This window comes from Oncorhynchus tshawytscha, linkage group LG05 (genome assembly GCF_018296145.1).
Source record: "Oncorhynchus tshawytscha isolate Ot180627B linkage group LG05, Otsh_v2.0, whole genome shotgun sequence".
NCBI classification, from domain to species: Eukaryota; Metazoa; Chordata; class Actinopteri; order Salmoniformes; family Salmonidae; genus Oncorhynchus; species Oncorhynchus tshawytscha.
Window position 1 is genome coordinate 1,344,558 of NC_056433.1, and position 25,955 is coordinate 1,370,512.

The window sequence follows — 25,955 nt, forward strand, 5'->3', positions numbered from 1 at the left end:
TAGAGTGGAAGGAACGTCTTCCACTTTGGAAGATAAAGACTTTTCAGAATATGTCATGTCTCTGTTATGTCATCCTCTCTGGAAGAAGAGCAACCAGCCCATCAGCAACCAGTCCCAGGACCAGCCCATCAGCAACCAGCCCCAGGACCAGCCCGTCAGCAAACAGTCCCAGGACCAGCCCATCAGCAACCAGTCCCAGGACCAGCCCATCAGCAACCAGCCCCAGGACCAGCCCGTCAGCAAACAGTCCCAGGACCAGCCCATCAGCAACCAGCCCCAGGACCAGCCCGTCAGCAACAAGCTCCAGGACCAGCCCGTCAGCAACCAGTACATCAGCAGCCTGCAGGAGAAGAAATATGGATGTCAATTTTTTTTTAAATTGAATGATCTTCTTGCCCAAGGACTGAGCCACCAGGGCCGCCCCGAAAGGCGGTTACTCAGGACATAAATTCTTCTTTTGAACATCCCAGACACCATCCAGAAAACTATTCTGGACTGCACTAATTTGGAGGGAAGGTGTGTTTTTGGAGATGGAAGGAGATGGACCAAACTCATTTACTTGCATACTTTAGAGTTCTTATCCTTGCTGGTGTTTTCAGATCCAATGGGGATTCCACATAATTCCTTGTGGGATGCAGAAACTGGCAGAGAACATTTCCATGAAAGAATGTCTCTTGAAAACTTCCATATTATTTCCAGGATTATTGCTTCCATAACCGAGACACCAGTTCAGCTTGGCGGCAGAAAGACAAGCTAGCCCCAATCAGGTCAGTACAGAGAGACAAGCTAGCTGTAATCAGGTCAGTGCAGAGAGACAAGCTAGCTGTAATCAGGTCAATGCAGAGAGACAAGCTAGCTGCTATCAGGTCAGTGTAGAGAGACAAGCTAGCTGCAATCAGGTCAGTGCAGAGAGACAAGCTAGCTGCAAGCAGGTCAGTGCAGAGAGACAAGCTAGCTGCAATCAGGTCAGTGCAGAAACACAAGCTAGCTGCAATCAGGTCAGTACCGAAAGACAAGCTAGCTGCAATCAGGTCAGTGCAGAGAGACAAGCTAGCTGCAATCAGGTCAGTGCAGAAAGACAAGCTAGCTGCAATCAGGTCAGTGCAGAGAGACAAGCTAGCTGCAATCAGGTCAGTGCAGAGTGACAAGCTAGCTGCAATCAGGTCAGTGTAGAGAGGCAAGCTAGCTGCAATCAGCTCAGTGCAGAGAGACAGGCTAGCTGCTATCAGGTCAGTGTAGAGAGACAAGCTAGCTGCAATCAGGTCAGTGCAGTGAGACAAGCTAGCTGCAATAAGGTCAGTGCAGAGAGACAAGCTAGCTGCAATAAGGTCAGTGCAGAGAGACAAGCTAGCTGCAATCAGGTCAGTGCAGAGAGAAAAGCTAGCTGCAATCAGGTAGTGCAGAGAGACAAGCTAGCTGCAATCAGGTCAGTGCAGAGAGACACGCTAGCTGCAAACAGGTCAGTGCAGAAAGAAACGCTAGCTGCAATCAGGTCAGTACAGAGAGACAAGCTAGCTGCAATCAGGTCAGTGCAGAAAGACAAGCTAGCTGCAATCAGGTCAGTGTAGAGAGACAAGCTAGCTGCAATCAGGTCAGTGTAGAGAGTCAAGCTAGCTGCAATCAGGTCAGTGCAGAGAGACAAGCTAGCTGCAATCAGGTCAGTGTATAGAGACAAGCTAGCTGCAATCAGGTCAGTGCAGAGAGACAAGCTAGCTGGCATCAAGTCAGTGCAGAGAGACAAGCTAGCTCTAATCAGGTCAGTGCAGAGAGACAAGCTAGCTGTAATCAGTCTCTCTGCACTAGTTTGCTAGAGAGCATTTGGATGATCCAGAAGAAGATTGGGAGAATGTCATATGGTCAGATGAAACCAAAATAGATATTTTTGGTAAAAACTCAACTCGTCGTGTTTGGAGGACAAAGAATGCTGAGTTGCATCCAAAGAACACCATACCTACTGTGAAGCATGGGGGTGGAAACATCATGCTTTGGGGCTGTTTTTCAGCAGAGGGACCAGGATGACTGAGCCGTGTAAAGGAAAGAATGAATGGGGCCATGTATCGTGAGATTTTAAGTGAAAACCTCCTTCCATCAGCAAGGGCATTGAAGATGAAACGTGGCTGGGTCTTTCAGCATGACAATGATCCCTAACACACCGCCCGGGCAACGAAGGAGTGGCTTCGTAAGAAGCATTTCAAGGTCCTGGAGTGGCCTCACCAGTCTCCAGATCTCAACAACATAGAAAATCTTTGGAGGGAGTTGAAAGTCTGTGTTGCCCAGCAACAGCCCCAAAACATCACTGCTCTAGAGATCTGCATGGAGGAATGGGCCAAAATACCAGCAACAGTGTGTGAAAACCTTGTGAAGTTTTACAGAAAATGTTTGACCTCTGTCATTGCCAACAAAGGGTATTTAACAAAGTATTGAGATACACTTTTATTATTGACCAAATACTTATTTCCACCATAATTTGCAAATAAATTCATTAAAAATCCTACAATGTGATTTTCTGGCTTTTTTTTTTCATTTTGTCTGTCATAGTTGAAGTGTACCTATGATGAAAATTACTGTTACGGTTTTCTTCCGTCGAAGGAGAGTCGGACCAAAATGCAGCGTGGTTAGTTCGATACATGTTTAATGAAAGAATAAACACGACAAAAACAAGAAACGGAACGTGAAAACCTATACAGCCTATCTGGTGAATACAAACACACTGAGACAGGAACAATCACCCACAAAACACACAGTGAAACCCAGGCTACCTAAATATGGTTCTCAATCAGAGACAACGAGAATCACCTGACTCTGATTGAGAACCGCCTCATGCAGCCATAGACTATGCTAGACACCCGTACTCAGCCACAATCCCAATACCTACTAAAACCCCAATACAAAAACACAACACAAAATAAACCCATGTCACACCCTGGCCTGACCAAATAAATATATAAACACAAAATACTAAGACCAGGGCGTGACAATTACAGGCCTCTCTCATCTTTTTAAGTGGGAGAACTTGCACAATTGGTGGCTGACTAAATACTTTTTTGCCCCACTCTATATATGGGGAAAGGTATAAAACAATTTCTAGAGTTTTGAAAGTTTCCAAGAGCACAGTGGTCGTCAAAAAAATATTGAACTACCCAGACTCTGCCTATAGCTGGCTGCAGCTTGGCTGAGATGGGAGAACCTGAAGGACAACAGTCTCTACAGCACTTCAGCAATCTAGTCTTTACGGGAGAGGGAAATACGGATGCCACTCCTAAGAAAAAGACAGCATGCCTGGAGTTTGCAAGAAGGCATATGAAAGACTCCGGGAGCATAAAGCAAGAGATTCTGTGGTCTGATGATACAAATATGCAACTATTTGGCTTGAATGCATAGCGCTATGTCTGGAGAAAACCAGGCACAGCTCATCACCCATCTAACACCATCCCTGCCATGAAGCATGGTGGTGGCAGCATCATTCTATGGGGATGCTTTTCTCCGGCGGGGACTGGGAGACTGGTAAAGATAGAGGGAATAATGAATGGGGTCAAATACAAGAAAATCATTGATGACAACCTGCTTCAGAGTGCAAACGACCTTAGAATGGGGCAAAGATGTTCGTTTCAACAGGACAATGACCCCAAGCATACAGCCAAAGCAACACTGGAATGGCTTCAGAAAAAGAATGTGGAAGTACTTAAATGGCCCAGCCAAAGCTCAGAATTAAATCCCATAAAAAATCTGTCAAAAGACTTGAAAATTGCCACTCCCTATTTAACTTAACAGAGTTTGAGAAAATCTGCAAGGAAGGACAGGAGAAAATCCACAAATCCAGATGTGCAAAGCTGATACAGACATACACAAGATGACTCAAAGCTGATACAGACATCACCAAAACGACTAAGAGCTGATACAGACATCCCCAAAATGACTCAAAGCTGATACAGACATACCCAAGACGATTCAAAGCTGATACAGACATACCCTAGATGACTCAAAGCTGATACAGACATACCCAAGATGACTCAAAGCTGACACAGACATACCCAAGACTACTCAAAGCTGATACAGACATTCCCAAAACGACTCAAAGCTGATACAGACATCCCCAAAATGACTCAAAGCTGACACAGACATCCCCAAAATGACTCAAAGCTGATACAGACATCCCCAAAATGACTCAAAGCTGACACAGACCTCCCCAAAACGACTCAAAGCTGTAATAGCCGCCAAAGGTGCTTGTACAAAGTATTGACTCAGGGGTGTGAATACTTATGTATATATGTAGATATTTCTGTATTTCATTTTCAATAAATTTGCCAAAATGTCTAAATGAGAAAAAAAACGTATATTTATATTTATCAAATCAAATCAAATCAAATTTTATTTGTCACATACACATGGTTAGCAGATGTTAATGCGAGTGTAGCGAAATGCTTGTGCTTCTAGTTCTGACAATGCAGTAATAACGAACAAGTAATCTAACTAACAATTCCAAAAAAACTACTGTCTTATACACAGTGTAAGGGGAATAAGAATATGTACATAAGGATATATGAATGAGTGATGGTACAGAGCAGCATAGGCAAGATACAGTAGATGATATCGAGTACAGTATATACATATGAGATAAGTATGTAAACCAAGTGGCATAGTTAAAGTGGCTAGTGATACATGTATTACATAAGGATGCAGTCGATGATATAGAGTACAGTATCAACGTATGCATATGAGATGAACAATGTAGGGTAAGTAACATTATATAAGGTAGCATTGTTTAAAGTGGCTAGTGATATATTTACATCATTTCCCATCAATTCCCATGATTAAAGTGGCTGGAGTAGAGTCAGTGTCATTGACAGTGTGTTGGCAGTAGCCACTCAATGTTAGTGGTGGCTGTTTAACAGTCTGATGGCCTTGAGATAGAAGCTGTTTTTCAGTCTCTCGGTCCCAGCTTTGATGCACCTGTACTGACCTCGCCTTCTGGATGACAGCGGGGTGAACAGGCAGTGGCTCGGGTGGTTGATGTCCTTGATGATCTTTATGGCCTTCCTGTAGCATCGGGTGGTGTAGGTGTCCTGGAGGGCAGGTAGTTTGCCCCCGGTGATGCGTTGTGCAGACCTCACTACCCTCTGGAGAGCCTTACGGTTGAGGGCGGTGCAGTTGCCATACCAGGCGGTGATACAGCCCGCCAGGATGCTCTCGATTGTGCATCTGTAGAAGTTTGTGAGTGCTTTTGGTGACAAGCCGAATTTCTTCAGCCTCCTGAGGTTGAAGAGGCGCTGCTGCGCCTTCCTCACGATGCTGTCTGTGTGAGTGGACCAATTCAGTTTGTCTGTGATGTGTATGCCGAGGAACTTAAAACTTGCTACCCTCTCCACTACTGTTCCATCGATGTGGATGGGGGTGTTCCCTCTGCTGTTTCCTGAAGTCCACAATCATCTCCTTAGTTTTGTTGACGTTGAGTGTGAGGTTATTTTCCTGACACCACACTCCGAGGGCCCTCACCTCCTCCCTGTAGGCCGTCTCGTCGTTGTTGGTAATCAAGCCTACCACTGTTGTGTCGTCCGCAAACTTGATGATTGAGTTGGAGGCGTGCATGGCCACGCAGTCGTGGGTGAACAGGGAGTACAGGAGAGGGCTCAGAACGCACCCTTGTGGGGCCCCAGTGTTGAGGATCAGCGGGGAGGAGATGTTGTTGCCTACCCTCACCACCTGGGGGCGGCCCGTCAGGAAGTCCAGTACCCAGTTGCACAGGGCGGGGTTTAATGGATTTAATGTTGAATTCAGGCAGTAACACAACAAAATGTTGATTAATGAGACTTTGATGCCATTCTAGAGCCCTTGGTTAATGAGGCTTTGATGCCATTCTAGAGCCCTTGGTTAATGAGGCTTTGATGCCATTCTAGAGCCCTTGGTTAATGAGGCTTTGATGCCATTCTAGAGCCCTTGGTTAATAAGGCTTTGATGCCATTCTAGAGCCCTTGGTTAATGAGGCTTTGATGCCATTCTAGAGCCCTTGGTTAATAAGGCTTTGATGCCATTCTAGAGCCCTTGATTAATAAGGCTTTGATGCCATTCTAGAGCCCTTGGTTAATGAAAAAAACTGGAGAGTGAGGCTGTACATTTGCCTTTTTCAACTGATAGAGTTTACGGCACTATCTGCCAAATAACTGGACACAATTTGGAGATGCATGCAGTCCTTGGTTTCACAGAGTCCTTCAGTAGTCATTACTTTTGCCGGTTCTGTTTGATAGAAAAGTCTAATGCTCAGTCGGTTCACAGTCAGGATGACCCTAAGATTGTCTTGCGTGGTAAAGATCCATTTGAAATGTATTAGAGTCAGTTGAATTCTGAACCACAGCTCCGTCTGTGTTCGGTGTAAAGAGAAACTCTAAACTAAACAGTTTGCAGCACTTCCATGTTTGCTGTATTTTTTCTGTGGACATAATGCATGACATTCTTGAAGGGGTGGTTCAGTTTGAGTTAAAATTGTTGTTTGAATATGTCTCTGAAAATGTTATTTTGAAATGTGCGCTTTTCTCTTGAATCTACTCATTTGACTGTGGGTACCTGGAGTTTAAAAACCGTACAACTAAACTCAACCTAGAGAACAGTGGAAGTAGCATAGCACTTACTTCTATTCAAACTCTGTGTCTTGTAAGAAATGTTCCCTTGATTTTGGGTGATGTTGTTCCACCAGGAAATGAGAACTGGAATTTGCTGCTCATCTTACTGCAGATAATCAACATTGTTGTCCCCCCTTTTCTTAGCATGTCTGTGTATTTGAAGCATTTGTTAATTGAACATAACACACTTTTAAAACAGTTGTACCCACATAAAAACTTGATACCCAAACATGACTTTATGGTACATTACCCATAAGACAAATCGGTCCTTTATTACTAGTAGTATGAGGTTTGAGGCAAAGTACCAACTCTTTAAGAACACCCTCAGAAACATGTTTTTGTCCCAAAAATACCCATATGCTATAGGCCAACACTGGGAGACATCACCGTTTTGACATACTAACTATGGACCGATGAAAGCGTTTTCCCTGACTGATTATACTGGAGGTAAGGAGTTGGCAGTGTCACCTCAGGTCACTATGCAGAAAGCCATTTACTCTACCAGCTGGATGAAGTGCAGAGAGGGACTGTTAGTTTGCAGTGAGATGGAGCCAGTCTTTTGTGGAACAACTAAGATCATTGTGGTTGACAATATATTGCTAGACAAGTTGCGTACTGACAATTTCTGTGAACATTACCATGAATTCACTGTGTTTGATGGTGTTGATGACAGAGTTGTTGTCAAAGTTGATGATCTGTAATTGTATAAGCCTTTTGTCCTTCAAAGTGCTTGTGGTGCTGATGACAGAGTTGTTGTCAAAGTTGATGATCTGTAATTGTATAAGCCTTTTGTCCTTCAAAGTGCTTGTGGCTGATGACAGAGTTGTTGTCAAAGTTGATGATCTGTAATTGTATAAGCCTTTTGTCCTTCAAAGTGCTTGTGGTGCTGATGACAGAGTTGTTGTCAAAGTTGATGATCTGTAATTGTATAAGCCTTTTGTCCTTCAAAGTGCTTGTGGTGCTGATGACAGAGTTGTTGTCAAAGTTGATGATCTGTAATTGTATAAGCCTTTTGTCCTTCAAAGTGCTTGTGGTGCTGATGACAGAGTTGTTGTCAAAGTTGATGATCTGTAATTGTATAAGCCTTTTGTCCTTCAAAGTGCTTGTGGTGCTGATGACAGAGTTGTTGTCAAAGTTGATGATCTGTAATTGTATAAGCCTTTTGTCCTTCAAAGTGCTTGTGGTGCTGATGACAGAGTTGTTGTCAAAGTTGATGATCTGTAATTGTATAAGCCTTTTGTCCTTCAAAGTGCTTGTGGTGCTGATGACAGAGTTGTTGTCAAAGTTGATGATCTGTAATTGTATAAGCCTTTTGTCCTTCAAAGTGCTTGTGGTGCTGATGACAGAGTTGTTGTCAAAGTTGATGATCTGTAATTGTATAAGCCTTTTGTCCTTCAAAGTGCTTGTGGTGCTGATGACAGAGTTGTTGTCAAAGTTGATGATCTGTAATTGTATAAGCCTTTTGTCCTTCAAAGTGCTTGTGGTGCTGATGACAGAGTTGTTGTCAAAGTTGATGATCTGTAATTGTATAAGCCTTTTGTCCTTCAAAGTGCTTGTGGTGCTGATGACAGAGTTGTTGTCAAAGTTGATGATCTGTAATTGTATAAGCCTTTTGTCCTTCAAAGTGCTTGTGGTGCTGATGACAGAGTTGTTGTCAAAGTTGATGATCTGTAATTGTATAAGCCTTTTGTCCTTCAAAGTGCTTGTGGTGCTGATGACAGAGTTGTTGTCAAAGTTGATGATCTGTAATTGTATAAGCCTTTTGTCCTTCAAAGTGCTTGTGGTGCTGATGACAGAGTTGTTGTCAAAGTTGATGATCTGTAATTGTATAAGCCTTTTGTCCTTCAAAGTGCTTGTGGTGCTGATGACAGAGTTGTTGTCAAAGTTGATGATCTGTAATTGTATAAGCCTTTTGTCCTTCAAAGTGCTTGTGGTGCTGATGACAGAGTTGTTGTCAAAGTTGATGATCTGTAATTTTGTAAAGTGCTTGTGGTGCTGCCTTTTCTGTCCTTCAAAGTGCTTGTGGTGCTGATGACAGAGTTGTTGTCAAAGTTGATGATCTGTAATTGTATAAGCCTTTTGTCCTTCAAAGTGCTTGTGGTGCTGATGACAGAGTTGTTGTCAAAGTTGATGATCTGTAATTGTATAAGCCTTTTGTCCTTCAAAGTGCTTGTGGTGCTGATGACAGAGTTGTTGTCAAAGTTGATGATCTGTAATTGTATAAGCCTTTTGTCCTTCAAAGTGCTTGTGGTGCTGATACAGAGTTGTTGTCAAAGTTGATGATCTGTTTGTATAAGCCTTTTGTCCTTCAAAGTGCTTGTGGTGCTGATGACAGAGTTGTTGTCAAAGTTGATGATCTGTAATTGTATAAGCCTTTTGTCCTTCAAAGTGCTTGTGGTGCTGATGACAGAGTTGTTGTCAAAGTTGATGATCTGTAATTGTATAAGCCTTTTGTCCTTCAAAGTGCTTGTGGTGCTGATGACAGAGTTGTTGTCAAAGTTGATGATCTGTAATTGTATAAGCCTTTTGTCCTTCAAAGTGCTTGTGGTGCTGATGACAGAGTTGTTGTCAAAGTTGATGATCTGTAATTGTATAAGCCTTTTGTCCTTCAAAGTGCTTGTGGTGCTGATGACAGAGTTGTTGTCAAAGTTGATGATCTGTAATTGTATAAGCCTTTTGTCCTTCAAAGTGCTTGTGGTGCTGATGACAGAGTTGTTGTCAAAGTTGATGATCAAAGTTGATAACAGAGTTGTTTCAAAGTGCAACAGAGTTGTTGTCAAAGTTGATGATCTGTAATTGTATAAGCCTTTTGTCCTTCAAAGTGCTTGTGGTGCTGATGACAGAGTTGTTGTCAAAGTTGATGATCTGTAATTGTATAAGCCTTTTGTCCTTCAAAGTGCTTGTGGTGCTGATGACAGAGTTGTTGTCAAAGTTGATGATCTGTAATTGTATAAGCCTTTTGTCCTTCAAAGTGCTTGTGGTGCTGATGACAGAGTTGTTGTCAAAGTTGATGATCTGTAATTGTATAAGCCTTTTGTCCTTCAAAGTGCTTGTGGTGCTGATGACAGAGTTGTTGTCAAAGTTGATGATCTGTAATTGTATAAGCCTTTTGTCCTTCAAAGTGCTTGTGGTGCTGATGACAGAGTTGTTGTCAAAGTTGATGATCTGTAATTGTATAAGCCTTTTGTCCTTCAAAGTGCTTGTGGTGCTGATGACAGAGTTGTTGTCAAAGTTGATGATCTGTAATTGTATAAGCCTTTTGTCCTTCAAAGTGCTTGTGGTGCTGATGACAGAGTTGTTGTCAAAGTTGATGATCTGTAATTGTATAAGCCTTTTGTCCTTCAAAGTGCTTGTGGTGCTGATGACAGAGTTGTTGTCAAAGTTGATGATCTGTAATTGTATAAGCCTTTTGTCCTTCAAAGTGCTTGTGGTGCTGATGACAGAGTTGTTGTCAAAGTTGATGATCTGTAATTGTATAAGCCTTTTGTCCTTCAAAGTGCTTGTGGTGCTGATGACAGAGTTGTTGTCAAAGTTGATGATCTGTAATTGTATAAGCCTTTTGTCCTTCAAAGTGCTTGTGGTGCTGATGACAGAGTTGTTGTCAAAGTTGATGATCTGTAATTGTATAAGCCTTTTGTCCTTCAAAGTGCTTGTGGTGCTGATGACAGAGTTGTTGTCAAAGTTGATGATCTGTAATTGTATAAGCCTTTTGTCCTTCAAAGTGCTTGTGGTGCTGATGACAGAGTTGTTGTCAAAGTTGATGATCTGTAATTGTATAAGCCTTTTGTCCTTCAAAGTGCTTGTGGTGCTGATGACAGAGTTGTTGTCAAAGTTGATGATCTGTAATTGTATAAGCCTTTTGTCCTTCAAAGTGCTTGTGGTGCTGATGACAGAGTTGTTGTCAAAGTTGATGATCTGTAATTGTATAAGCCTTTTGTCCTTCAAAGTGCTTGTGGTGCTGATGACAGAGTTGTTGTCAAAGTTGATGATCTGTAATTGTATAAGCCTTTTGTCCTTCAAAGTGCTTGTGGTGCTGATGACAGAGTTGTTGTCAAAGTTGATGATCTGTAATTGTATAAGCCTTTTGTCCTTCAAAGTGCTTGTGGTGCTGATGACAGAGTTGTTGTCAAAGTTGATGATCTGTAATTGTATAAGCCTTTTGTCCTTCAAAGTGCTTGTGGTGCTGATGACAGAGTTGTTGTCAAAGTTGATGATCTGTAATTGTATAAGCCTTTTGTCCTTCAAAGTGCTTGTGGTGCTGATGACAGAGTTGTTGTCAAAGTTGATGATCTGTAATTGTATAAGCCTTTTGTCCTTCAAAGTGCTTGTGGTGCTGATGACAGAGTTGTTGTCAAAGTTGATGATCTGTAATTGTATAAGCCTTTTTGTCCTTCAAAGTGCTTGTGGTGCTGATGACAGAGTTGTTGTCAAAGTTGATGATCTGTAATTGTATAAGCCTTTTGTCCTTCAAAGTGCTTGTGGTGCTGATGACAGAGTTGTTGTCAAAGTTGATGATCTGTAATTGTATAAGCCTTTTGTCCTTCAAAGTGCTTGTGGTGCTGATGACAGAGTTGTTGTCAAAGTTGATGATCTGTAATTGTATAAGCCTTTTGTCCTTCAAAGTGCTTGTGGTGCTGATGACAGAGTTGTTGTCAAAGTTGATGATCTGTAATTGTATAAGCCTTTTGTCCTTCAAAGTGCTTGTGGTGCTGATGACAGAGTTGTTGTCAAAGTTGATGATCTGTAATTGTATAAGCCTTTTGTCCTTCAAAGTGCTTGTGGTGCTGATGACAGAGTTGTTGTCAAAGTTGATGATCTGTAATTGTATAAGCCTTTTGTCCTTCAAAGTGCTTGTGGTGCTGATGACAGAGTTGTTGTCAAAGTTGATGATCTGTAATTGTATAAGCCTTTTGTCCTTCAAAGTGCTTGTGGTGCTGATGACAGAGTTGTTGTCAAAGTTGATGATCTGTAATTGTATAAGCCTTTTGTCCTTCAAAGTGCTTGTGGTGCTGATGACAGAGTTGTTGTCAAAGTTGATGATCTGTAATTGTATAAGCCTTTTGTCCTTCAAAGTGCTTGTGGTGCTGATGACAGAGTTGTTGTCAAAGTTGATGATCTGTAATTGTATAAGCCTTTTGTCCTTCAAAGTGCTTGTGGTGCTGATGACAGAGTTGTTGTCAAAGTTGATGATCTGTAATTGTATAAGCCTTTTGTCCTTCAAAGTGCTTGTGGTGCTGATGACAGAGTTGTTGTCAAAGTTGATGATCTGTAATTGTATAAGCCTTTTGTCCTTCAAAGTGCTTGTGGTGCTGATGACAGAGTTGTTGTCAAAGTTGATGATCTGTAATTGTATAAGCCTTTTGTCCTTCAAAGTGCTTGTGGTGCTGATGACAGAGTTGTTGTCAAAGTTGATGATCTGTAATTGTATAAGCCTTTTGTCCTTCAAAGTGCTTGTGGTGCTGATGACAGAGTTGTTGTCAAAGTTGATGATCTGTAATTGTATAAGCCTTTTGTCCTTCAAACTGATGACAGCCTTTATGTTCTTCCTTTGTTTGACATGAGTAATAGTCAGATTATTGGCACCTTTATCAAGAAAACGACATTCCTAGTCTTAGGACTTCCACTTGTGTTAAATAGCAACTCTGCAAATACTCTTGTTCTCATATAGTACATGTACTGATGCACTGTGATGCACTGATTTCATTCTGATGCACTGATTTCATTCTGATGCACCTTCTCTTTGTGGCCTAAATAAATTAAACAGAGTCATAAAGCAGAGTCACTACTCTTGTAAGGAATCCTTTGTTACCCCTGTTTAACTCACCTACAACTTGCAGGCTTGAGTTAAGAGTGGGAGAGAAACAGACAAAAAAATAGTTATTTCTCAGTGTGAATATTTAGCACTTCCTGGTGTCAATTCAGCTACAGGATGCATTCTATAGAGTTGATCCTCAACACTGAAAGGTGTTGCTGCTTAATACTGAGGGTGTCATTTGAACACCCTCAGTATTATCACCCTCAGTCTTAACACTCCCTTGGGTCATTTTTTTTCACCTTTATTTAACCAGGTAGGCTAGTTGAGAACAAGTTCTCATTAACAACTGCAGCCTGGCCAAGATAAAGCATAGCAGTGTGAACAGACAACACAGAGTTACACATGGAGTAAACAATTAACAAGTCAATAACACAGTAGAAAAAAAAGGGGAGTCTATATACATTGTGTGCAAAAGGCATGAGGAGGTAGGCAAATAATTACAATTTTCCAGATTAACACTGGAGTGATAAATGATCAGATGGTCATGTACAGGTAGAGATATTGGTGTGCAAAAGAGCAGAAAAGTAAATAAATAAAAACAGTATGGGGATGAGGTAGGTAAAAATGGGTGGGCTATTTACCGATAGACTATGTACAGCTGCAGCGATCGGTTAGCTGCTCAGATAGCAGATGTTTGAAGTTGGTGAGGGAGATAAAAGTCTCCAACTTCAGCGATTTTTGCAATTCGTTCCAGTCACAGGTAGCAGAGAACTGGAACGAAAGGCGGCCAAATGAGGTGTTGGCTTTAGGGATGATCAGTGGAATGCACCTGCTGGAGCGCGTGCTACGGATGGGTGTTGCCATCGTGACCAGTGAACTGAGATAAGGCAGAGCTTTACCTAGCAGGGACTTGTAGATGACCTGGAGCCAGTGGGTCTGGCGACAAATATGTAGCGAGGGCCAGCCGACTAGAGCATACAAGTCGCAGTGGTGGGTGGTATAAGGTGCTTTAGTGACAAAATGGATGGCACTGTGATAAACTGCATCCAGTTTGCTGAGTAGAGTGTTGGAAGCAAATTTGAACAACACCTGAAGTGTTATATTTTAACACTCAGAGAGTGTTTTAATATTAACACTAGAAAAAGTGTTAAATTAACACTGATGAAAGTGGACTAATATAAACACTGGAGGAGGGTTAAAATGAACATGTCTGCTGTAAAATGAACGTTCAAATTTCCTGTGTGTCAGAAAGCTGAAGGAAATCAACATATCAACGTTCCCACAGACTTACGTGGATGGTCACTCTCAAATGTCTTAATTCTAGGATACATCAACTTTGTATGTTTCCTATTTCTATCATGTTAACTATTAGTCACTATCACCTATTAGTCACCATCAGTATGGACTGTCAGTAGACCTAATAACCACACATATTACACTGCCAATGTACTGTTAGTTCTCTTCAGTTGGTATAATCTGCATTATCATTCCATTTCATTACACTGTTAGTTCCCTTCAGTTGGTATAACCTACATTATCATTCAATTTAATTACACTGTTAGTTCCCTTCAGTTGGTATATCCTACATTATCATTCCATTTAATGACACTGCCAGTTCCCTTCGGTTGGTATAGCCTACATTATCATTCTATTTAATTACACTGTTAGTTCTCTTCAGTTGGTATAATCTGCATTATCATTCCATTTCATTACACTGTTAGTTCCCTTCAGTTGGTATAACCTACATTATCATTCAATTTAATTACACTGTTAGTTCCCTTCAGTTGGTATATCCTACATTATCATTCAATTTAATTACACTGTTAGTTCCCTTCAGTTGGTATAACCTACATCATTCCATTTAATGACACTGTTTAGTTTACCTTCATTTGGTATAGCCTACATTATCATTCCATTTAATGACACTGTTAGTTCCCTTCAGTTTTTTTATTTTATTTATTTCACCTTTATTTAACCAGGTAGGCAAGTTGAGAACAAGTTCTCGTTTACAATTGCGACCTGGCCAAGATAAAGCAAAGCAGTTCGACAGATACAACGACACAGAGTTACACATGGAGTAAAACAAACATACAGTCAATAATACAGTATAAACAAGTCTATATACAATGTGAGCAAATGAGGTGAGAAGGGAGGTAAAGGCAAAAAAGGCCATGGTGGCAAAGTAAATACAATATAGCAAGTAAAACACTGGAATGGTAGTTTTGCAATGGAAGAATGTGCAAAGTAGAAATAAAAATAATGGGGTGCAAAGGAGAAAAATAAATAAATAAATTAAAATGAAATACAGTTGGGAAAGAGGTAGTTGTTTGGGCTAAATTATAGGTGGGCTATGTACAGGTGCAGTAATCTGTGAGCTGCTCTGACAGTTGGTGCTTAAAGCTAGTGAGGGAGATAAGTGTTTCCAGTTGCAGAGATTTTTGTAGTTCGTTCCAGTCATTGGCAGCAGAGAACTGGAAGGAGAGGCGGCCAAAGAAAGAATTGGTTTTGGGGGTGACTAGAGAGATATACCTGCTGGAGCGTGTGCTACAGGTGGGAGATGCTATGGTGAACAGCGAGCTGAGATAAGGGGGGACTTTACCTAGCAGGGTCTTGTAGATGACATGGAGCCAGTGGGTTTGGCAACGAGTATGAAGCGAGGGCCAGCCAACGAGAGCGTACAGGTCGCAATGGTGGGTAGTATATGGGGCTTTGGTGACAAAACGGATTGCACTGTGATAGACTGCATCCAATTTGTTGAGTAGGGTATTGGAGGCTATTTTGTAAATGACATCGCCAATGTCGAGGATTGGTAGGATGGTCAGTTTTACAAGGGTATGTTTGGCAGCATGAGTGAAGGATGCTTTGTTTCGAAATAGGAAGCCAATTCTAGATTTAACTTTGGATTGGAGATGTTTGATATGGGTCTGGAAGGAGAGTTTACAGTCTAACCAGACAACTAAGTATTTGTAGTTGTCCACGTATTCTAAGTCAGAGCCGTCCAGATTAGTGATGTTGGACAGGCGGGTAGGTGCAGGTAGCGATTGGTTGAAGAGCATGCATTTAGTTTTACTTGTATTTAAGAGCAATTGGAGGCCACGGAAGGAGAGTTGTATGGCATTGAAGCTTGCCTGGAGGGTTGTTAACACAGTGTCCAAAGAAGGGCCGGAAGTATACAGAATGGTGTCGTCTGCGTAGAGGTGGATCAGAGACTCACCAGCAGCAAGAGCGACCTCATTGATGTATACAGAGAAGAGAGTCGGTCCAAGAATTGAACCCTGTGGCACCCCCATAGAGACTGCCAGAGGTCCGGACAGCAGACCCTCCGATTTGACACACTGAACTCTATCAGAGAAGTAGTTGGTGAACCAGGTGAGGCAATCATTTGAGAAACCAAGGCTGTCGAGTCTGCCGATGAGGATGTGGTGATTGACAGAGTCGAAAGCCTTGGCCAGATCAATGAATACGGCTGCACAGTAATGTTTCTTATCGATGGCGGTTAAGATATCGTTTAGGACCTTGAGCGTGGCTGAGGTGCACCCATGACCAGCTCTGAAACCAGATTGCATAGCAGAGAAGGTATGGTGATATTCGAAATGGTCGGTAATCTGTCTGTTGACTTGGCTTTCGAAGACCTTAGAAAGGCACGGTAGGATAGATATAGGTCTGTAGCAGTTTGGGTCAAGAGTGTCCCCCCCTTTGAAGAGGGGGATGACCGCAGCTGCTTTCCAATCTTTGGGAATCTCAGGCGACACGAAAGAGAGGTTGAACAGGCTAGTAATAGGGGTGGCAACAATTTCGGCAGATAATTTTAGAAAGAAAGGGTCCAGATTGTCTAGCCCGGCTGATTTGTAAGGGTCCAGATTTTGCAGCTCTTTCAGAACATCAGCTGAATGGATTTGGCATAACCTACATAATCATTCCATTTAATGACACTGTTTAGTTTCAACTTCCACCTGACTGTGCTGCTGCTCCAGTTTCAACTGTTCTGCCTTATTATTATTCGACCATGCTGGTCATTTATGAACATTTGAACATCTTGGCCATGTTCTGTTATAATCTCCACCCGGCACAGCCAGAAGAGGACTGGCCACCCCACATAGCCTGGTTCCTCTCTAGGTTTCTTCCTAGGTTTTGTGTCGTTTACCTTCATTTGCTTCCTCTGTAAACGCCGTCACGGCCGTGTGGTTGTTGCTGAGGATCATGAGTAAGAGGTGACGATATTTTAAAAACGGCATGTAGGCTAATTAAATGGTTATGGAGCAGAGATCAAACCGTAACAGTTTGAACCTGACGCATGGCACAATACTTGGCTGGATCATCACACAGTTCCATTGGACCAGGGTATAACCTACTATTGTACAGTATTCTCCCTGTTATAACAGCCCATGGTCAGTGCGGGTGATAGACCAGGGTATAACCTACTATTGTACAGTATTTTACCTTTATTTAACCAGGCAAGTCAGTTAAGCACAAATTCTTATTTTCAATGGTGGCCTAGGAACAGTGGGTTATCTGCCTGTTCAGGGGCAGAACGACAGATTTGTACCTTGTCAGCTCGGGGGTTTGAACTTGCAACCTTCCGGTTACTAGTCCAACGCTCTAACCACTAGGCTACCCTGCCGCCCTATTCTCCCTGTTATAACATTTCCATGGTCAGTGCGGGTGATAGACCAGGGTATAACCTACTATTGTACAGTATTCTCCCTGTTATAACAGCCCATGGTCAGTGTGGGTGATAGACCAGGGTATAACCTACTAGTGTACAGTATTCTCCCTGTTATAACAGTTCCATGGTCAGTGTGGGTGATAGACCAGGGTATAACCTACTATTGTACAGTATTCTCCCTGTTATGACAGTTCCATGGTCAGTGTGGGTGATAGACCAGGGTATAACCTACTAGTGTACAGCATTCTCCCTGTTATAACAGCCCATGGTCAGTGTGGTAGACCAGGGTATAACTTACTATTGTACAGTATTCTCCCTGTTATAACAGTTCCATGGTCAATGCGGGTGATAGACCAGGGTATAACCTATTATTGTACAGCATTCTCCCTGTTATAACAGCCCATGGTCAGTGCGGGTGACAGACCAGGGTATAACCTATTATTGTACAGTATTCTCCCTGTCATAACAGCCCATGGTCAGTGTGGGTGATAGACCAGGATATAACCTACTAGTATACAGTATTCTCCCTGTTATAACAGCCCATGGTCAGTGTGAGTGATAGACCAGGGTATAACCTACTAGTATACAGTATTCTCCCTGTTATAACAGTTCCATGGTCAGTGTGGGTGGTAGACCAGGGTATAACCTACTAGTGTACACTATTCTCCCTGTTATAATTCTATGTACACTAATCTTCCAATATTACCATTGGTTGAAGAACTGAATCTGGCAATTTCCAAAATGAATCAAACCACCATTTTCTGTATTTTGTTAGTAAAAGCTCTCCAAAACAGTTTCATATGATTCATGAATACTTTCCTAATCCTAAATACTCTACAAGAGCAGAGTATTTTTAAACCTGTCATATTATAATAGCGACAGTAGATCTAGCTGGTCTGTCATAATATAATAGAGACAGTAGATCTAGCTGGTCTGTCATGTTATAATAGAGACAGTAGATCTAGCTGGTCTGTCATGTTATACTAGAGACAGTAGATCTAGCTGGTCTGTCATATTAAAATAGAGACAGTAGATCCAGCGTGTCTGTCATAATATATTAGAGACAGTAGATCTAGCTGGTCTGTCATGATATAATAGAGACAGTAGATCTAGCTAGTCTGTCATAATATAATAGATACAGTAGATCTAGCTGGTCTGTCATAAAATAATCGACACAAAGATACAGTTGATCTAGCTGGTCTGTCATAATATAATAGAGACAGTAGATCTAGCTGGTCTGTCATAATATAATAGAGACAGTAGATCTAGCTTGTCTGTCATGTTATAATAGAGACAGTAGATCTAGCTGGTCTGTCATAATATAATAGAAACAGTAGATTTAGCTGTTCTGTCATATTATAATAGAGACAGTAGCTCTAGCTGGCCTGTCATAATATAATAGAGACAGTAGATTTAGCTGTTCTGTCATAATATAATAGAGACAGTAGATCTAGCTGATCTGTCATAATATAATAGAGACAATAGATCTAGCTGGTCTGTCATAATATAATAGAGACAGTAGATCTAGCTGGTCTGTCATAATATAATAGAGAGACAGTAGATCTAGCTGGTCTGTCATAATATAATAGAGACAGTCGATCTAGCTGGTCTGTCATGTTATAATAGAGACAGTAGATCTAGCTGGTCTGTCATAATATAATAGAGACAGTAGATCTAGCTGGTCTGTCATAATATAATAGAGACAGTAGATCTAGCTGGTCTGTCATAATATAATAGAGACAGTAGATCTAGCTGGTCTGTCATAATATAATAGAGACAGTAGATCTAGCTGGTCTGTCATAATATAATAGAGACAGTAGATCTAGCTGGTCTGTCATAATATAATAGAGACAGTAGATCTAGCTGGTCTGTCATAATATAATAGAGACAGTAGATCTAGCTGGTCTGTCATAATATAATAGAGACAGTAGATCTAGCTGGTCTGTCATAATATAATAGAGACAGTAGATCTAGCTGGTCTGTCATAATATAATAGAGACAGTAGATCTAGCTGGTCTGTCATAATATAATAGAGACAGTAGATCTAGCTGGTCTGTCATAATATAATAGAGACAGTAGATCTAGCTGGTCTGTCATAATATAATAGAGACAGTAGATCTAGCTGGTCTGTCATATATAATAGAGACAGTAGATCTAGCTGGTCTGTCATAATATAATAGAGACAGTAGATCTAGCTGGTCTGTCATAATATAATAGAGACAGTAGATCTAGGTCTGTCATATTTTAATAGGGACAGTAGATCTAGCTGGTCTGTCATAATATAATAGAGACAGTAGATCTAGCTGGTCTGTCATAATATAATAGAGACAGTAGATCTAGCTGGTCTGTCATAATATAATAGAGACAGTAGATCTAGCTGGTCTGTCATAATATAATAGAGACAGTAGATCTAGCTGGTCTGTCATAATATAATAGAGACAGTAGATCTAGCTGGTCTGTCATAATATAATAGAGACAGTAGATCTAGCTGGTCTGTCATAATATAATAGAGACAGTAGATCTAGCTGGTCTGTCATAATATAATAGAGACAGTAGATCTAGCTGGTCTGTCATAATATAATAGAGACAGTAGATCTAGCTGGTCTGTCATAATATAATAGAGACAGTAGATCTAGCTGGTCTGTCATAATATAATAGAGACAGTAGATCTAGCTGGTCTGTCATAATATAATAGAGACAGTAGATCTAGCTGGTCTGTCATAATATAATAGAGACAGTAGATCTAGCTGGTCTGTCATAATATAATAGAGACAGTAGATCTAGCTGGTCTGTCATAATATAGACAGTAGATCTAGCTAGAGACAGTAGATCTAGCTGGTCTGTCATAATATAATAGAGACAGTAGATCTAGCTGGTCTGTCATAATATAATAGAGACAGTAGATCTAGCTGGTCTGTCATAATATAATAGAGACAGTAGATCTAGCTGGTCTGTCATAATATAATAGAGACAGATCTAGCTGGTCTGTCATAATATAATAGAGACAGTAGATCTAGCTGGTCTGTCATAATATAATAGAGACAGTAGATCTAGCTGGTCTGTCATAATATAATAGAGACAGTAGATCTAGCTGGTCTGTCATAATATAATAGAGACAGTAGATCTAGCTGGTCTGTCATAATATAATAGAGACAGTAGATCTAGCTGGTCTGTCATAATATAATAGAGACAGTAGATCTAGCTGGTCTGTCATAATATAATAGAGACAGTAGATCTAGCTGGTCTGTCATAATATAATAGAGACATAGATCATCTAGCTGGTCTGTCATAATATAATAGAGACAGTAGATCTAGCTGGTCTGTCATAATATAATAGAGACAGTAGATCTAGCTGGTCTGTCATAATATAATAGAGACAGTAGATCTAGCTGGTCTGTCATAATATAATAGAGACAGTAGATCTAGCTGGTCTGTCATAATATAATAGAGACAGTAGATCTAGCTGGTCTGTCATAATATAATAGAGACAGATCTAGCTAGATCTAGCTGGTCTGTCATAATATAATAGAGACAGTAGATCTAGCTGGTCTGTCATAATATAATAGAGACAATAGATCTAGCTGGTCTGTCATACATAATAGAGACAGTAGATCTAGCTGGTCTGTCATAATATAATAGAGACAGTAGATCTAGCTGGTCTGTCATAATCTAATAGAGACATAGAGACAGTAGATCTACCTGGTCTGTCAAAGTATAATATAGACAGTAGATCTAGCTGGTCTGTTATAATATAATAGAGACATAGAGACAGTAGATCTAGCTGGTCTGTCATAATATAATAGAGACAGTAGATCTAGCTGGTCTGTCATAATATAATAGAGACAGTAGATCTAGCTGGTCTGTCATAATATAATAGAGACAGTAGATCTAGCTGGTCTGTCATAATATAATAGAGACAGTAGATCTAGCTGGTCTGTCATAATATAATAGAGACAATAGATCTATCTGGTCTGTCATTATATAATAGAGACAGTAGATCTAGCTGGTCTGTCACTATATAATAGAGACAGTAGATCTAGCTGGTCTGTCATAATATGATAGAAGCAGTAGATCTAGCTGGTCTGTCATAATATGATAGAAACAGTAGATCTAGCTGGTCTGTCACAATATAATAGAGTAAGTAGATATACCTGGTCTGTCACTATATAATAGAGACAGTAGATCTAGCTGGTCTGTCATAATATGATAGAAACAGTAGATCTAGCTGGTCTTTCATAATATAATAGAGACAGTAGATCTAGCTTGTCTGTCATTATATAATAGAGACATAGAGACAGTAGATCTAGCTATTCTGTCATATTTTAATAGATACATTAGATCTAGCTGGTCTGTCATAATATAATAGAGACAGTAGATCTAGTTGGTCTATCATAATATTATAGAGACAGTAGATCTAGCTGGTCTGTCATAATATAATAGAGACAGTAGATCTAGCTGGTCTGTCATAATATAATAGAGACAGTAGATCTAGCTGGTCTGTCATAATATAATAGAGACAGTAGATCTAGCTGGTCTGTCATAATATAATAGAGACAGTAGATCTAGCTGGTCTGTCATAATATAATAGAGACAGTAGATCTAGCTGGTCTGTCATAATATAATAGAGACAGTAGATCTAGCTGGTCTGTCATAATATAATAGAGACAGTAGATCTAGCTGGTCTGTCATAATATAATAGAGACAGTAGATCTAGCTGGTCTGTCATAATATAATAGAGACAGTAGATCTAGCTGGTCTGTCAGAGACAGTAGATCTAGCTGGTCTGTCATAATATAATAGAGACAGTAGATCTAGCTGGTCTGTCATAATATAATAGAGACAGTAGATCTAGCTGGTCTGTCATAATATAATAGAGACAGTAGCTCAGGCTGGTCTGTCAAAATATAATAGAGACAGTAGATCTAGCTGGTCTGTCATAGTACAATAGTGTCAGTAGATCTAGCTGGTCTGTCATAATATAATAGAGACATAGAGACAGTAGATCTAGCTGGTCTGTCATAATATAATAGAGACAGTAGATCTAGCTGGTCTGTCATAATATAATAGAGACAGTAGATCTAGCTGGTCTGTCATAATATAGCAGAGACAGTAGATCTAGCTGGTCTGTCATAATATAATAGAGACAGTAGATCTAGCTGGTCTGTCATAATATAATAGAGACAGTAGATCTAGCTGGTCTGTCATAATATAATAGAGACAGTAGATCTAGCTGGTCTGTCATAATATAATAGAGACAGTAGATCTAGCTGGTCTGTCATAATATAATAGAGACAGTAGATCTAGCTGGTCTGTCATAATATAATAGAGACAATAGATTTAGCTGGTCTGTCATATTATAATAGAGACAGTAGATCTAGCTGGTCTATCATAATATAATAGAGACAGTAGATCTAGCTTGTCTGTCATATTATATTAGAGACAGTAGATCTCGCTGGTCTGTCATAATATAATAGAGACAGTAGATCTAGCTGGTCTGTCATAATATAATAGAGACATCGAGACAGTAGATCTAGCTGGTCTGTCATAATATAATAGAGACATTAGATCTAGCTGGTCTGTCATAATATAATAGAGACAGTAGATCTAGCTGGTCTGTCATATATAATAGAGACAGTAGATCTAGCTGGTCTGTCATAATATAATAGAGAGACAGTAGATCTAGCTGGTCTGTCATAATATAATAGAGACAGTAGATCTAGCTGGTCTGTCATAATATAATAGAGACAGGTCTGTCAGAGACATAATATAATAGAGACAGTAGATCTGCTGGTCTGTCATAATATAATAGAGACAGTAGATCTAGCTGGTCTGTCATAATATAATAGAGACAGTAGATCTAGATAGAGACAGTAGATCTGGTCTGTCATAATATAATAGAGACAGTAGATCTAGCTGGCTGGTCTGTCATAATATAATAGAGACAGTAGATCTAGCTGGTCTGTCATAATATAATAGAGACAGTAGATCTAGCTGGTCTGTCATAATATAATAGAGACAGTAGATCTAGCTGGTCTGTCATAATATAATAGAGACAGTAGATCTAGCTGGTCTGTCATAATATAATAGAGATAGATCTAGACATAATATAATAGAGACAGTAGATCTTGCTGGTCTGTCATAATATAATAGAGACAGTAGATCTAGCTGGTCTGTCATAATATAATAGAGACAGTAGATCTAGCTGGTCTGTCATATTATAATAGAGACAGTAGATCTATAATAGTCTGTCATAATATAATAGAGACAGTAGATCTAGCTGGTCTGTCATAATATAATAGAGACAGTTAGATCTAGCTGGTCTGTCATATTTAATAGAGGACAGTAGATCTAGCTGGTCTGTCATAATATAATAGAGACAGTAGATCTAGCTGGTCTGTCATAATATAATAGAGACAGTAGATCTAGCTGGTCTGTCATAATATAATAGAGACAGTAGATCTAGCTGGTCATAATATAATAGTCATGGTCTGTCATATATATAGAGACAGTAGATCTAGCTGGTCTGTCATAATATAATAGAGACAGTAGATCTAGCTGGTCTGTCATAATATAATAGAGACAGTAGATCTAGCTGGTCTGTCATATTATATAATAGAGACAGTAGATCTAGCTGGTCTGTCATAATATAATAGAGACAGTAGATCTAGCTGGTCTGTCATAATATAATAGAGACAGTAGATCTAGCTGGTCTGTCATAATATAATAGAGAGACAGTAGATCTAGCTGGTCTGTCATAATATAATAGAGACAGTAGATCTAGCTGGTCTGTCATAATATAATAGAGACAGTAGATCTAGCTGGTCTGTCATATTATAATAGAGACAGTAGATCTAGCTGGTCTGTCATAATATAAGAGACAGAGATCTAGCTGGTCTGTCATATATAATAGAGACAGTAGATCTAGCTGGTCTGTCATAGAGACAGTAGATCTAGCTGGTCTGTCATATATAATAGAGACAGACAGAGATCTAGCTGGTCTGTCATAATATAATAGAGACAGTAGATCTAGCTGGTCTGTCATAATATAATAGAGACAGTAGATCTAGCTGGTCTGTCATAATATAATAGAGACAGTAGATCTAGCTGGTCTGTCATAATATAATAGAGACAGTAGATCTAGATCTAGCTAGATCTAGCTGGTCTGTCATAATATAATAGAGACAGTAGATCTAGCTGGTCTGTCATAATATAATAGAGACAGTAGATCTAGCTGGTCTGTCATAATATAATAGAGACAGTAGATCTAGCTGGTCTGTCATAATATAATAGAGACAGTAGATCTAGCTGGTCTGTCATAATATAATAGAGACAGTAGATCTAGCTGGTCTGTCATAATATAATAGAGACAGTAGATCTGGTCTGTCATAATATAATAGTAGATCTAGCTGGTCTGTCATAATATAATAGAGACATAGAGACAGTAGATCTTGCTGGTCTGTCATAATATAATAGAGACAGTAGATCTAGCTGGTCTGTCATAATATAATAGAGACAGTAGATCTAGCTGTCTGTCATATTATAATAGAGACAGTAGATCTATCTGGTCTGTCATAATATAATAGAGACAGTAGATCTAGCTGGTCTGTCATAATATAATAGAGACAGTTAGATCTAGCTGGTCTGTCATATTATAATAGAGACAGTAGATCTAGCTGGTCTGTCATAATATAATAGAGACAGTAGATCTAGCTGGTCTGTCATAATATAATAGAGACAGTAGATCTAGCTGGTCTGTCATAATATAATAGAGACAGTAGATCTAGCTGGTCTGTCATAATATAATAGAGACAGTAGAGATCTAGCTGGTCTGTCATAATATAATAGAGACAGTAGATCTAGCTGGTCTGTCATATTATAATAGAGACAGTAGATCTAGCTGGTCTGTCATAATATAATAGAGACAGTAGATCTATTTAGTCTGCTCATAATATAATAGAGACAGTAGAGACAGTAGATCTTGCTGGTCTGTCATAATATAATAGAATAGAGACAGTAGATCTAGCTGGTCTGTCATAATATAATAGAGACAGTAGATCTAGCTGGTCTGTCATAATATAATAGAGACAGTAGATCTAGCTGGTCTGTCATAATATAATAGAGACAGTAGATCTAGCTGGTCTGTCATAATATAATAGAGACAGTAGATCTAGCTGGTCTGTCATAATATAATAGAGACATAGAGACAGTAGATCTAGCTGGTCTGTCATAATATAATAGAGACAGTAGATCTAGCTGGTCTGTCATATATAATAGAGACAGTAGATCTAGCTGGTCTGTCATAATATAATAGAGACAGTAGGATCTAGATCTAGCTGGTCTGTCATATAATAGAGACAGTAGATCTAGCTGGTCTGTCATAATATAATAGAGACAGTAGATCTAGCTGGTCTGTCATAATATAATAGAGACAGTAGATCTAGCTATATATAATAGAGACAGTAGATCTAGCTGGTCTGTCATAATATAATAGAGACAGTAGATCTAGCTGGTCTGTCATAATATAATAGAGACAGTAGATCTATTTAGCTGCTCATAATATAATATAGACAGAGAGACAGTAGATCTAGCTGGTCTGTCATAATATAATAGAGACAGTAGATCTAGCTGGTCTGTCATAATATAATAGAGACAGTAGATCTAGCTGGTCTGTCATAATATAATAGAGACAGTAGATCTAGCTGTCTGTCATAATATAATAGAGACAGTAGATCTGCTGGTCTGTCATAATATAGACAGTAGATCTAGCTGGTCTGTCATAATATAATAGACAGTAGATCTAGCTGGTCTGTCATAATATAATAGAGACAGTAGATCTAGCTGGTCTGTCATAATATAATAGAGACAGTAGATCTAGCTGGTCTGTCATAATATAATAGAGACAGTAGATCTAGCTGGTCTG